Source organism: Rhineura floridana, chromosome 4 (genome assembly GCF_030035675.1).
Source record: "Rhineura floridana isolate rRhiFlo1 chromosome 4, rRhiFlo1.hap2, whole genome shotgun sequence".
Taxonomy (NCBI): Eukaryota; Metazoa; Chordata; class Lepidosauria; order Squamata; family Rhineuridae; genus Rhineura; species Rhineura floridana.
Window position 1 is genome coordinate 169,367,421 of NC_084483.1, and position 12,178 is coordinate 169,379,598.

The 12,178-nt window shown below is 41.7% G+C and overlaps 1 protein-coding gene across 1 annotated transcript in view; it reads right to left on the minus strand.

The window, feature by feature from the left end:
* Window positions 1-12,178, minus strand: part of RRP15 (ribosomal RNA processing 15 homolog) — a 44,289-nt gene that overhangs the window by 11,831 nt on the left and 20,280 nt on the right. The window lies entirely within an intron of this gene.

Consider the following 12,178-nt stretch of genomic DNA (forward strand, 5'->3'; position numbering starts at 1 on the left):
AGGGTGGTTCATGAAAGATGCTGTTGGAGGTTGCTGATTCATAGGGTCGCCATAAGTCGTAATCGACTTGAAGGCACATAACAACAACAACACAATATCTCAGAGAGGAGGTCAGGTCTCCTGCTCCCTGGTGCATTCACTATAGCTGCCCAATTTCCCTGCTTTTTAAAGTTTGATAGAAATATCTGTGGGCTATAGGTACATTCTTAAACCACAAGGTTTTTTGCTTATTAGTGAATTCTATACATAAAGAGTATATATAATTTTCTACATGGAAACGACAGCCGTGTGAGAAATGTGTTTTGTGGGAGGATAGCCTTAGACAGAGAAACACCGTGGGCCACTTAACCTATTTTTAAAGCCTGAAGCCCACAAATACAAACCATTACATGTGATGGGTACGCTGTCTTCACCATATGGTCATGCTTTCTTTGTTGGAAAAGCGTTGACATGTGAATTAATCCTGACCCAGTTCTCTAAAAAAAAAAGGAGTCCACAGAACAAAAAAATAGGTTGTAGGGAAGATCATGTTCTCATGATCAGCAATTAGCTCACGTTTACTCTCTCTATACAGAAATGTCATATCTAATGCCAGAATACAACTTCCTCAAACTAACAAACTTATTCCTGGCACTCACAACATGAGGTATTTAATTCTACCTGATTAAACAATTTAATCAGGTAGAATTCCTACATTCCTTGCCTTCCAAAATGGCACATTCCCGAGAAGCCAAAACAATCCATATCTCTGCATTGCAATGCAGAAAGGTGTATATTCACAAACCCACACACAAATACACCAATATAGGTACTTCTTTTTGCATTTTCATAGAATAGCAGAGTTGGAAGGGGCCTATAAGGCTATCAAGTCCAACCCCCTGAGCAATGTATGGTAATAAGTAATAAGATATACACATTCATATGGCTAAACTAATAGTGTTCAAAATAATGTGCTAATTATATAATACACCCCCATATGATTCCTCATCCTGCAGTCTTCCATACTTGCTTCATTCATGCAAAGCAAAAAATCATTACTTAAGCATGAAGTGACATCTCCGTTCATGTTGTCAACAAGCTGCAATTTCCTAAGCATCAGAGGACTCAAAATTTCAATGGGGACTGTGTAGTCTTGTTATGTTTCATCCTTGCAGCAAAAGCTGGCTTCAGATGCAACACACTGAAATTTCCTCTAAACCAGGAACAGAAGTTTTAACTCTCCTCCATACTCACAGGGCATTGGGCGAGGGAGGGTAATCCCAAGACTCATGCTCGTAACAAACCATTGTCTGTTGTTACATCCAAACCAGGCCAACAAGTCTGTGGGAAACAGTTCTTAGAAACTGCACATTTGAGCTCTCCTGTTGAAATCAAAAGGACTTACAAGTAAACATGTTTTGCACTAGGGTGTTAATAACTTTGTGCTCATTACTTCTGAGGACTCATTCACCAGGGCAAACTAATCTCCATTTACTAGAATCATATTGGCAGTCTAAGCTCAATTAGGAATATAAAACAGAGACAAGACAACCCTTTGCAGACAATAAAACTAGCCCCAGCTGGGACATTACAATTTTTACTGGGTGGCTAAATGCAAATCATTGGAAAGTATTCAGACCATCACCCAACATTTGAAGGGGAAAAAAACCCTTGTGACTTTCCTACTTTGGAATGTGAAATCTTCGTTCTGCCTTGTACAGGATTGCGGCCAAACTTCAGAGCTGAGAATATACCTAGGAATTCTACTGCTGTCACTGAGGTTTCCAAACCACAGCACAAGGGAACTTCCACCACTTTCCCCCCCTTTACGTTTTGATTGCATGAACAGTCTTTGGATAGAACAACAAATTGAGTTTCTGATGGGCAAAGACAGCAGCTGGGACATGGAGGGAATACTATAGACTAAGGATGGTGAAATGCAAGGGCTACAAGCTTGAATAGCTAGTTTAAAATTTAGTTCCCTATGAATCAGTGGGGCTGAGATTGAAAGGAACATGGCTTTGCCAGCTACATAGCACATCTCCCCTGCACAGCAAAATAAGATTTAATGGAAAACTTATTTTTTCCTTCCAGTCTACATATGTAGGTAACCACATATTTTGCATGTGAGGAACAAATAACTTGGCGTTTTCCCCCCTCTCAGTAAAAAAATAGGCAACTGACACAAATATTGCTCAGTTGAAATCAGTATCAATATAATGTTCAGGTATTCCATAATGGTGTTTGGATTTGAACTTGCTTCATTTTTAAGCCATTGTGGCTTTGCTGCATTGCCATAATAGGGAGCATTCTATATCCCAAGGCCCTAAAATGAAGAATATTAAAGATGACCATTTCTTTCTTGTGGTAACTTTGGTTTTGCATTTAGATTTTCTATGGAGGAGAAACAAAATTCCTCTAGCAGCCTTAAAAGGGCATTGTCGTTCTAGTAATATGCAGAATGTATTTAGATTTAAGCAAAGTGATAAATCATTTTTAAAAAAAACCCTTCAACCAGGTGAAAATAAACCTCTGTAGACTTTATAATTGTGTGGAGGAACGATGGAATCATCGTTACCTTATCCACTGTCACCTCAGAACAAAACCTAAGTAGCAACTAGAAAGAGCACACATTAGTTATAAGGGCTTCAAAGCACAAATGTGAAAAATGATGTACACAATTGATCACCAACAGTCCCATCAGCAGGTCCTAATCAGCAGGGTCTGTTGCAGCTGCTGGAAAGCATTCCCAATAAGCAAACACTACAAAGCACTGTTTACAGCACCTGGTCTCCATTCTACCCTGGACAGCTTCATCTTCAGCACACAGCAAGTGTTGTGTTTGTCCTGGCTTAATTAGCCACAGAGTTGTGGAATTACAGGGTTTTCATTCTGAGTCTTGCCGGAGGACCACCCAAGGAAGGCAACCTCTCCACACACACCCAATATTTTACAGCCTCATTTGGGTTTTGTTGCAGTGATGTGGATAAATTCTTCAGATTGACTTTGCCAAGGATTAAGTTCCTGCAAGATTAAGTCCAGCACCGACTTAGACAAATGCAGAGAGGATATCAATAGCTTCTAGTGAAGGTCATATAATTCCTCTAGGATCAGAGGCAGCGTAGGAAACTTGGGAGGGGGATATTGTGCTCATCTCTTGCTTGTGGTGCTTTCCATATGTATCTGGTTGGCCACGGTATGAAACTGGATGCCGGACTAGAGAGCCTTTTCGCCTAATCTGACAGCGCTCTTCTTATGAATTACTGAAGCTAAAGTATCATACACGTGGATACCACAATTAAAGGAGACTTCATGCCTCTGGGTGCAACCCTGCTTACTCCCAGGTTTCTTCCGTTGAACTTGCTTACAACTGAGTTCTCAAGTCTAAAGTCCAAAGAGGTTAAATTCACAAGTGCAAAGTAGCTTCAACCTATATTAAAGTGAGGAATTCCATATCCAAAATAATTCTGATTGAAAAAAATCAAAGTGCTGCAAGATAAATGTGAAGGGGGCAGGGGAAGGATTGACATTATACTTCATGAAGGTCGTTTAGATATGGGTATAACAGAGGTGACACATTTTCCCATGTACTTGGTTCTGTTCACCTTTTTCTTCTCGCTCACAACTATTTAATGCTTTATAGCCAAATGAGAGCTACCCAGATTCAAACCTGCCTGAAAGATAAATGTTCACCCCTGGAAATTCTTCCAAGGGGTATTTAGTCAAACAGTAGGCAGGTTATGGTTATTAGTAAAGACATCTACATAGAACCTGTATGTTCAGAGGCATCATATCTCTACAAACAGAAGGGGGGCAAACTGGGGGAAGGGGGCTTGGGATCTGGGGCATTTTAGATTAAATGGATCTTGGGTCTGATTCAGCAAGACAGTGTTATGTTCTTCCATCAAATCTAAGTGTATTCTGGTTCTAAAGGTATGATCTTTGCATGTGTGTATTTGTGGGCGCACACAGCACACTCTGCTATATTTCAAATTCACATATTGTAGTGCTAATCTTGCTAAAAAGTCAAAATTTGTAGCCGGCAAGGCACTGAACCTCACCCTCCCCAATGACTGGGAGATGGCTGAGATTGATCAACACAGGCCCTTGAAGTGGGCTCTAACACAGGTCTTAGGAAGTACAATGTGAGGTGTCTGCTCCTGCCATGCCAAGCTTAGGAGAAGGGCTGAGATTCATCACAGCAAGCAAATTTATGAATCTTTGTTTCTGGAACAAAGGCACGAGTAATCCTTTTTCAAAACTAAGCTTGGCACAATACACATTTAAAAAGGAAGCAGACAGATAAAATATATGATATATATTATTCTGGAAGTCTTAGGACATCTACTGTCTTATGGCTGCAATCCTAAACCTACACTGGGGAGTCAATTCCTTCTGGAATAAATGAGAATTATTTCAAAGAAAATAACCTATAGAACTTTGCTTTGAGCAACAAAAATGACAGTAGAAATTAGCATGCATGAAGTCACTTCCAAGTAGACATGGTTAAGACCAGGGGTCTTGCACTAGCAGCAACAGTGGCTTTCATGTTACCACTCATGTTGTTTGCTAACAGGCAATTGTTATTCATTCACAGATGAGCAAACAAGTGCAAACTGCATCTGTAAATAATCTGGACAGGCCTGCATTTCTGCCCTAAAGTAGGCTCCTTATTATCCTTTTCAGTCCTACGGCTCCATGAAATTTGGAACATTGCCAGATAGTTTTCATGTGACCCAACAGTGTTCAGCGCTGAGCCACTCCTGGAATTCTATGTTCTCAAATATATACAATTAGAAGGGCTTCGTTGTTCCATGAAAAAGAATATCAACTTACATCTGCATCACTAAACTTGAGATGTTTTCAATAGCCCAAGATTCTGTGTAAAATTCTCTCTCTCTTTTTAGAATGCATTCTTATTAGGGGAATATTTGCAGAGCCAGTTGAGACTGGCAGTGCTAGTGTCTAAATTCTCCATGAGCCAGCTTGGGTTAATGAAGGCATAATGCTTTGCTGAACATCTTAATCGTGACCTGGAAAAATCAGACCGTCTGTTGGAAAGAATCCATTTTTATGTTAGCTTAGCCCTTGGCCTCCCTGGAGAAGAGCCTGCCAAATCCTGGCTGTTCTGTACCAATTCCTAAAATGTGATATAGACCATATAGAAAGCTCGGACTGCGCTTTGCGAATGAATTTCAAAGCCTCTATGATCTTTCCAAGTTGGTCTTAAGATGGTAGCTAAACAAAGCACCCTCTCTCTATATAAATAAAAACTGTGTCCCAAAGTGCATTGCCTATTGGTGGTGTTGTGGTTAAAAATGAGGCCAGGATCATAGCAGGCTGGCTGCTGCAAAGGAACAGGACGCTACTGGGTGCAATGTGTCATGAAAGCAGACATATGCAACTCTGAAAGCACCAGGGAAGTAAGAGAGATTAATCTTCAGAGACCTTGCTTTTGATGTACATCTGACTGGGATGTGAGACAGGGTCCATTTGGAACCAGGGGTTGGGTTGGGTTTTTTTGGAGGGGGGTCAACTCCACCAAGCCTTTGATGCATTTTAATTCTCAACCAACTGTGATGTTTTTCTAAAGGCTTCCTTTAATGTTTGTATTGTTTTTTCTCATTATTTGCTTTAATTTTGTAAACCACCTTGGAGGCCAAAAAGTGGTATACAAGAATACCTCGCATTAACGTACTCAATGGGACCAGAGCGAGTACGTAAACCGAAAATGTCCTTAAAGTGAAGCACTACCTTTTAAAACTTTTTTTACCTCCCCTTCATGCGGAACCTCAAAGCCCCGCGCTAAAGCCTCTGCTGCTGCGCTGCCGCGCCTCTCAGCTGATCGCAACTCCCAGCTGATTTGCGGTGGCGCGATCGCGTCTATTTCCACCCCCACGCACTGTTAAGTGTCCATAAGTATGAAGCAAACAGGGGCATGGTGGAGTATGGAGTATGTCCGTAAAAGTGAGTGTACGTTAAGTGTAGGTCCGTATAGCGGGGTATTCCTGTAAAAGTGATTTTATGAATACAAATAGCAGCCTTCCCAGATCAAGGAAGCCCAGACAGAAAAAGAACACCCCTTCCCCATTGTATTTATTACATTTATAACTTGCTATTCTCCAGAGGCATTCAAGGCAGCCTTAGTTCCCAGGAGGTGTCCCTTCCGGCCTGCACCAGACCAGCTCATCTTCAGCTGCAGGACTGCATGATGGGTTTGCATCATGGGCTTCAGCTGCAGGACTGCATCAAGGTCTGTTCTTGGTTTACCACTCATGTTTCACCGGAGAAACAGCCAGATTCAGATCTTACATGTTACATGGATCACTGTCTAGAGAAGAGGGCAGTGGGCCTGTGCTGCTGCCGCTGCCCCTGGACATCCAAGCCAATGTGGATGTTCAGGGGGTACAGCCAGTGCCATGCATAACACTGGAGGCACAGGCCAGCACTACAGTCCTAATACCCCTTCCCCATTTTGTAAAGGATTTAATTAGGTTACAACTGTTAAAAAAAAGTTTGAAACTGACTAATTTGAATAGTATTGTATTCAGTCATTGGCTGCATTCAGTCATAATGATAAGCTATGGTTTATCATTACAGGAATAAGCCTAGGCAATCTTTGGGCTCATGTGCCACCCCCTTCCTCCTCCAGGAGGAAGTTTATGAAGCTGACTAGTTTCAGAGAAACCATAATTAAGACTAGCCACAGGCTGCAGTGATTCACAGCTCCCCTGCAGCCACAGCATGTCATGATGCTCACCTAGCCTTGTTCCTGTAATGAAAAAATGTAGTTTACCAGTCTGCTCAAACACAGCCAATGTGTTTTTAGAAATGGCATTCAAAAGACACCTAACAGTTCAGGAAGTTTCCAGTTCATTCAGTTACAATTTATTATTGTGACATTAGTCCACAACAAATTGACTAAACAAAGATCTGAATGATGCCATTGTCAACTTCAATGAAAAAGACAGCTGGGAGGGGTAGGAAGAGAACCTAACTGAGAGAATGAGCACAGGTGAGAGAACCTTCAAGACATTCATGATCACGGGAATAAAGAAAGGTGCTGATTTAATAACGTAAAGTCAAAATTAAAAAAAATGTTTCTAGAGTTCAATAAAGCAGTCCTAACTGGATTAGATATTTTGGATGTCTGTGCATAATGCACGTACAAGATCAAAAGATGTGTATCGCAGGTTGTTCCAGAATACCCCTCCCTGTACTGTTTTAGACACTGCCTTGTTAAAAACTAGCTTGCCAGGAATGCCTGGGGAAAATAAGGTAACAACCAGAGTTCCCCTTGCAAAATATGACAACATAATGAATAGTACTGGTTGTTAATTTAAGGTCATACATTACGTATGAACACATGCATAAAAACAGGTCATGTAGTAACTGATTTATCACCACTATAATTTAATATGCTTTTTTCTGTTACAAGTTTCCACAATTTAGTCCTGTCTTTCAGACTGCTTAATAAGTTCCAAACATCACCATAGCCCATATATTATAATAGCAGAGGGAGACTCAGGTATGCAGACAAGCAGCTACAGTTCTTACAATAGAGGCTCAGAGATGCATGAGGCGTTTGCGTGAAAACATGTAATCTCCACTTTTGCAAAATAATCATTTGGATCTCTGGGGGTTTCTTCTCCACACTCCCTCAAAACATTTTTTTTAAAAAGCACAGAAGAGTGCACACACAGACACACACACACTCAACTACAGAAGCAAAGAGGGCAAGAGGACAGGCTTTTACACATTTCAGAGGGGCTGTATTGCAACGAATAAGGGAGAATGAGTCTAGACCGTGGTGAGGGAGACTCTCGGCTGAAGAGGGGCAGAGTAGATATCAATACTACCCTTTTCCTTGGCACACATACAACCTGACACTTTTGTTTTCTCACTGCCAATTTCCTGCATCCTTTCCCCCAACCCACCCCCAATCCATAATGTCTCTCATCCCCACTCTCCCAGAAATGTGTATCTTAGTGCTCTCTGCACTCACGCCTAAGGCAGTGCTGGGATTCCTGGCAAGGGTGGCTGACCCTACACTGGACAATGGAGGGGGAAAATGTGAAATTAAATATCAGGTGATATCCAACTAAGATACACTTTGAGTAGACCCACTGCAATCAGTGGACTTAAGTCACACATTGTGTCTCAATCTAACACTACTGTAGGAGGCCATGCTCAGAATAACTGAACTCAACACTCTCAAAATACAAATCTCTCACCGCTGCTATACCCTAAATGGCACTACGCAAACCAATTCAGCCTTCTTCTCCAAGCAAGCTTCCCAGATAAGGAGGATGGGAAGGGGGAGAGGCCACAAGATCCTACCCAGAAACAAGCATGATGTACCTTGGAGGGAAAAAAAATCTAAAAGTCAGCAGGTTCAGCACGGATCAAAAAGTGCTTTGATAAACCATTAATGATATGAAAGGCAAAGTCCTTGGATCCAGTTCAAAAAAATAATTACTCCCATCTGAGCACACAAAATCTGCAGAAAGAGCTACAGTTTTTAAAGTAGTATGAACAAGTCTTGAAACAACACAGCATGGAACCTCATTGCAGCTGTACAGGAAGACTCAGCTGGTGAACATGAAGAAGCATGGATCTACACAAGCAGCAAAATTAGTTGGTATGATAAGACTATTATAAGTATTTGGGGGGGCACACTCTCTCCCCAAAATGCTGGTTTTCCATCTCCATAGCATTTTATATTGGGAAGCATTATGTAGGGAAGTGGTAAACTTCACTACTTTGCCACTTCATTCTGCTGCATATGTAGATCTGCCTTGCATCTTAAACAGTTGCAGAACTCTGAAAATGTTAGAGGAATTAGTAGATTTAAAAAAACCCAAGTCACAAAACATCAAAGAGGATGTACCACAAACCTTTCTCATAATGTGCCACTAAATTCCACCAAAGAAAAAAATGACAATTTAAAAGAGGCAAATGTCTAACTGCTTTACATCCTGTTTATGTGGAGGTTTCCACTAAAGCAGCCTTCTGCAATGTTGGGTCCCCAGATGTTGCTGGACAACAACTCCATCATCCTTAAACCATTGCCTAAACTGGCTGGAGATGATGGGAGTTGTAATCCAACATCATCTAAGGACCCAAAATTGAAAAACTCTGCATTATAGCATGCTCCATTCTCCAAGGATTGTCTGTGCCACTTTGAAGCCAAATGATAGGCGTCAATATTCAATAGTTGCAGAGAAGAGATCTATCGGGCTAGTTCAGATCAGACATAGATCACTCAGAAGCCCTCACCATGAAGAAAGAAAGTATTTATTTTGTCTCTCTACTCTGCCTATTCTACAGCTCCTTGAAATACACATTGTGGTCTGAACTCTTGTGTTGGCAGCAGCTGCTGATCATACCTTGAAACAGAGCAAGTCCAACCCAGTTCATGCGATTCTATGTAGGCCTTATGAGCAAACACACACTGCAGGTTAAGAACTTTTTTCCTGCTTGTGCTCAAGCACACATTTTATACTTTTCTCACCACGGTTTTCAGTGTTGGACTTGCCAGGTTAAAAATAAAGGGATATGCTCAAAGCAGTTTAGAAACCTAATATCCATGCATTCATGGGCATCCCACACTGACAAAAGGGCACCAGGTGGTGTATACATATGGCACTGCACAAAAATGCACACAATTCTGACATCATATGAGGGAGATTTCTTGTCCCTCACCTCTCTCTGGCAGCTACTTCCTAACCTACAGCCACAATCCAGCTTTATAACCCCACCACCACCACTATTAACCCACTGCAACAGTATCTCTTCATTGCAAACTAATTACCCTGGAGCCACCCATATGAATTCTATCCTTCATGGTTCCACTCAGAGTTTAGGTATGTTAACAGACTACTTGTCACATAAAGGCCGCAGTAATCCACAAGGAAGGAAAGCTTAACAGGCATGTCCCAGAAATACCCCCTCCAACAAATATTTGTGTTCAGAGGTCAAATATCTGCCTGATGTTGAACATTTTGATTCCCGTGTTAAATTTATTTCTTTAAAAGGTGAAGGGTGAGAACAAAACCCAAACCTAAGGCAGCTTTGACCAAGAGCTGCATGGCAAAAGCCCCCAAAAGTGGGTGGAATAGTGGGTGGAGATTTAGAATTCAAAAAGGTGCAGGAAATCAAACTAGGGAAGACAGAGCGAAGCAGATCCTCAATGATTAAGACATTACCAAAAGGGAAAGTTTTCCCTAAAATGTGTAAAATCTAAAATCCAAGATTTCATGAACCCCTCCCCACCCAATCCATCTTTACATAACATCATTCAACAGAGGGGGGGGGAGAGATCAGATGTTAGGTTTGGAAAGCTGAGAAAAACATCTGGCATCCAAAATTGGTTTTCTAAAATACCTACATGGGGAGGGGAGAACCAACACTCCACCTCAGAGTTTTTATCGGGAGGGGGGGACAAAAGAAGAAAAGGACAACCAGGACCTTTCAACCCCATGGAAACAACACATCTTCATTGACTAGCACCACTTTTGCAGGTAGGATGTGTATTGCCTGGTCAGACTAGGTTGGCAGTGATGCAATTAACTAAATAATGTATACAGTATCTATAAGGTAGACAGTATATCTGCATATGCTGCCAATTTGTGCTTGGTCTCCATTTAACCCACATTCAATCTGCACACACATACACACACTTTACAAGAGAGGAGTTTGTTCTCATTCATTCCACAAATACCCCAGGCTAAAGAGGGCCAAGATCCTCCTTGGGTTAGTTCCCATATGGGAGCCTGGCCAGCCCCCCAACCTTCTATATAACACAATTGCTTGGGTTTCATTCTTCTTGGTATAGCTTTGTGGGGCTATACTCATTTGTTTTGTGTCACCCCCTCCCCCTTATTTCCACAAAGCCTCAGGTCTGCCAACCTAAGCAGACTCAGGGATTTTGAATGACGAGAACACAGGAAGCTGCTTCATATGAGTCAACCCAGTGGCCCATCCAGCCCAGTATTGTTTCTGCTGACTGGCAGAGGCTCTCCAGGATTCCAGATTGGGTACATTCCCAGTCCTACCTCAGGACTGAGTGTGGAACCTTCTGCATGCAAAGCAGATGCTCTGCCACTGAGCTACGACCCTTCCTGCTCTGTCGGCAACCAAAGAACCAACTCTGACCACAGCGTTAGCTATGCCACACGCCCTGTGAGCCAGTTTTAACTTTGTGTGTACCAACAGATTACAAACAGTAGCCCTGCTAGCAGAGAGCGTCTATTACAACATTAAGTTTACTATTCTAATTTTCCCAGCCTTTGAAATCAAGCAAGTCGGACAGATTTAAGAAGAAACGGAACACTTGGCGACAGTGTCACTTATTCTTATTACCCAACGAATTTTTAAAATACTTTAATCGTACACTTGCATGAAATTCAGAGGGTTCTTCATGCCATGGAGTGTTTCGGCATGCTTCCCGAAAGCACACTAAACAAAGAACACATGACAAACTGTTGTCTCCCAACTGATTAAAGTATTTCTTGCTGGCACAGGAAAGTGCTTAGTTAGCTCCAATGGCTTGGGGCCAAGAGTATTCCACCCACTACCGAGCACAAAGTTCAAGCATGAATGCAAACATGCATTATAAACATGCTGCTTCTGAAATTCTAGATCCTGAAACCCCGAGTCCTGTTCCTTTCTAATCCAACTGATCCAATGGCTTTGTCCTTGAACGACTTTTTAAAAACAGAATTCTCTTGGAAGGAATTCAGTGTCAGCAACAACCCTGCAACTAGGCTGGGACACAGGTAACTCCACAGAACGTTTAATGAAAAGAAAACTGGAACACTGCAAATAAAGCTCCTTTCCAATTCAAATCAGTGTAAACAATAGTCTTTCTGGGGTCAGTCCCAAAATCATGCCGTTCAGAATTCCACCACATAAATGATAAGTACCAGAAGACACATAGCAAGGATAACATTTTACAAGACAATTATCTCACCCTAAACTTGTCATTTCAAGCTTCTGGCAGTCTTAATACTCAGAATGTAAACAGTCCTACTGAGTCAGATCAATGGCCCACCAACTGTTCTCCATAATAAGAGAAGAGTGGTTGACACAGGCTGGACTCTGCTGAAAATGTGAACCGTATGAGGACTATATTTAGGGAAACACTAGGAGAACCTTCCAAATGTGAGAGCTGTACAAGAGTGGAATAGACTACCTT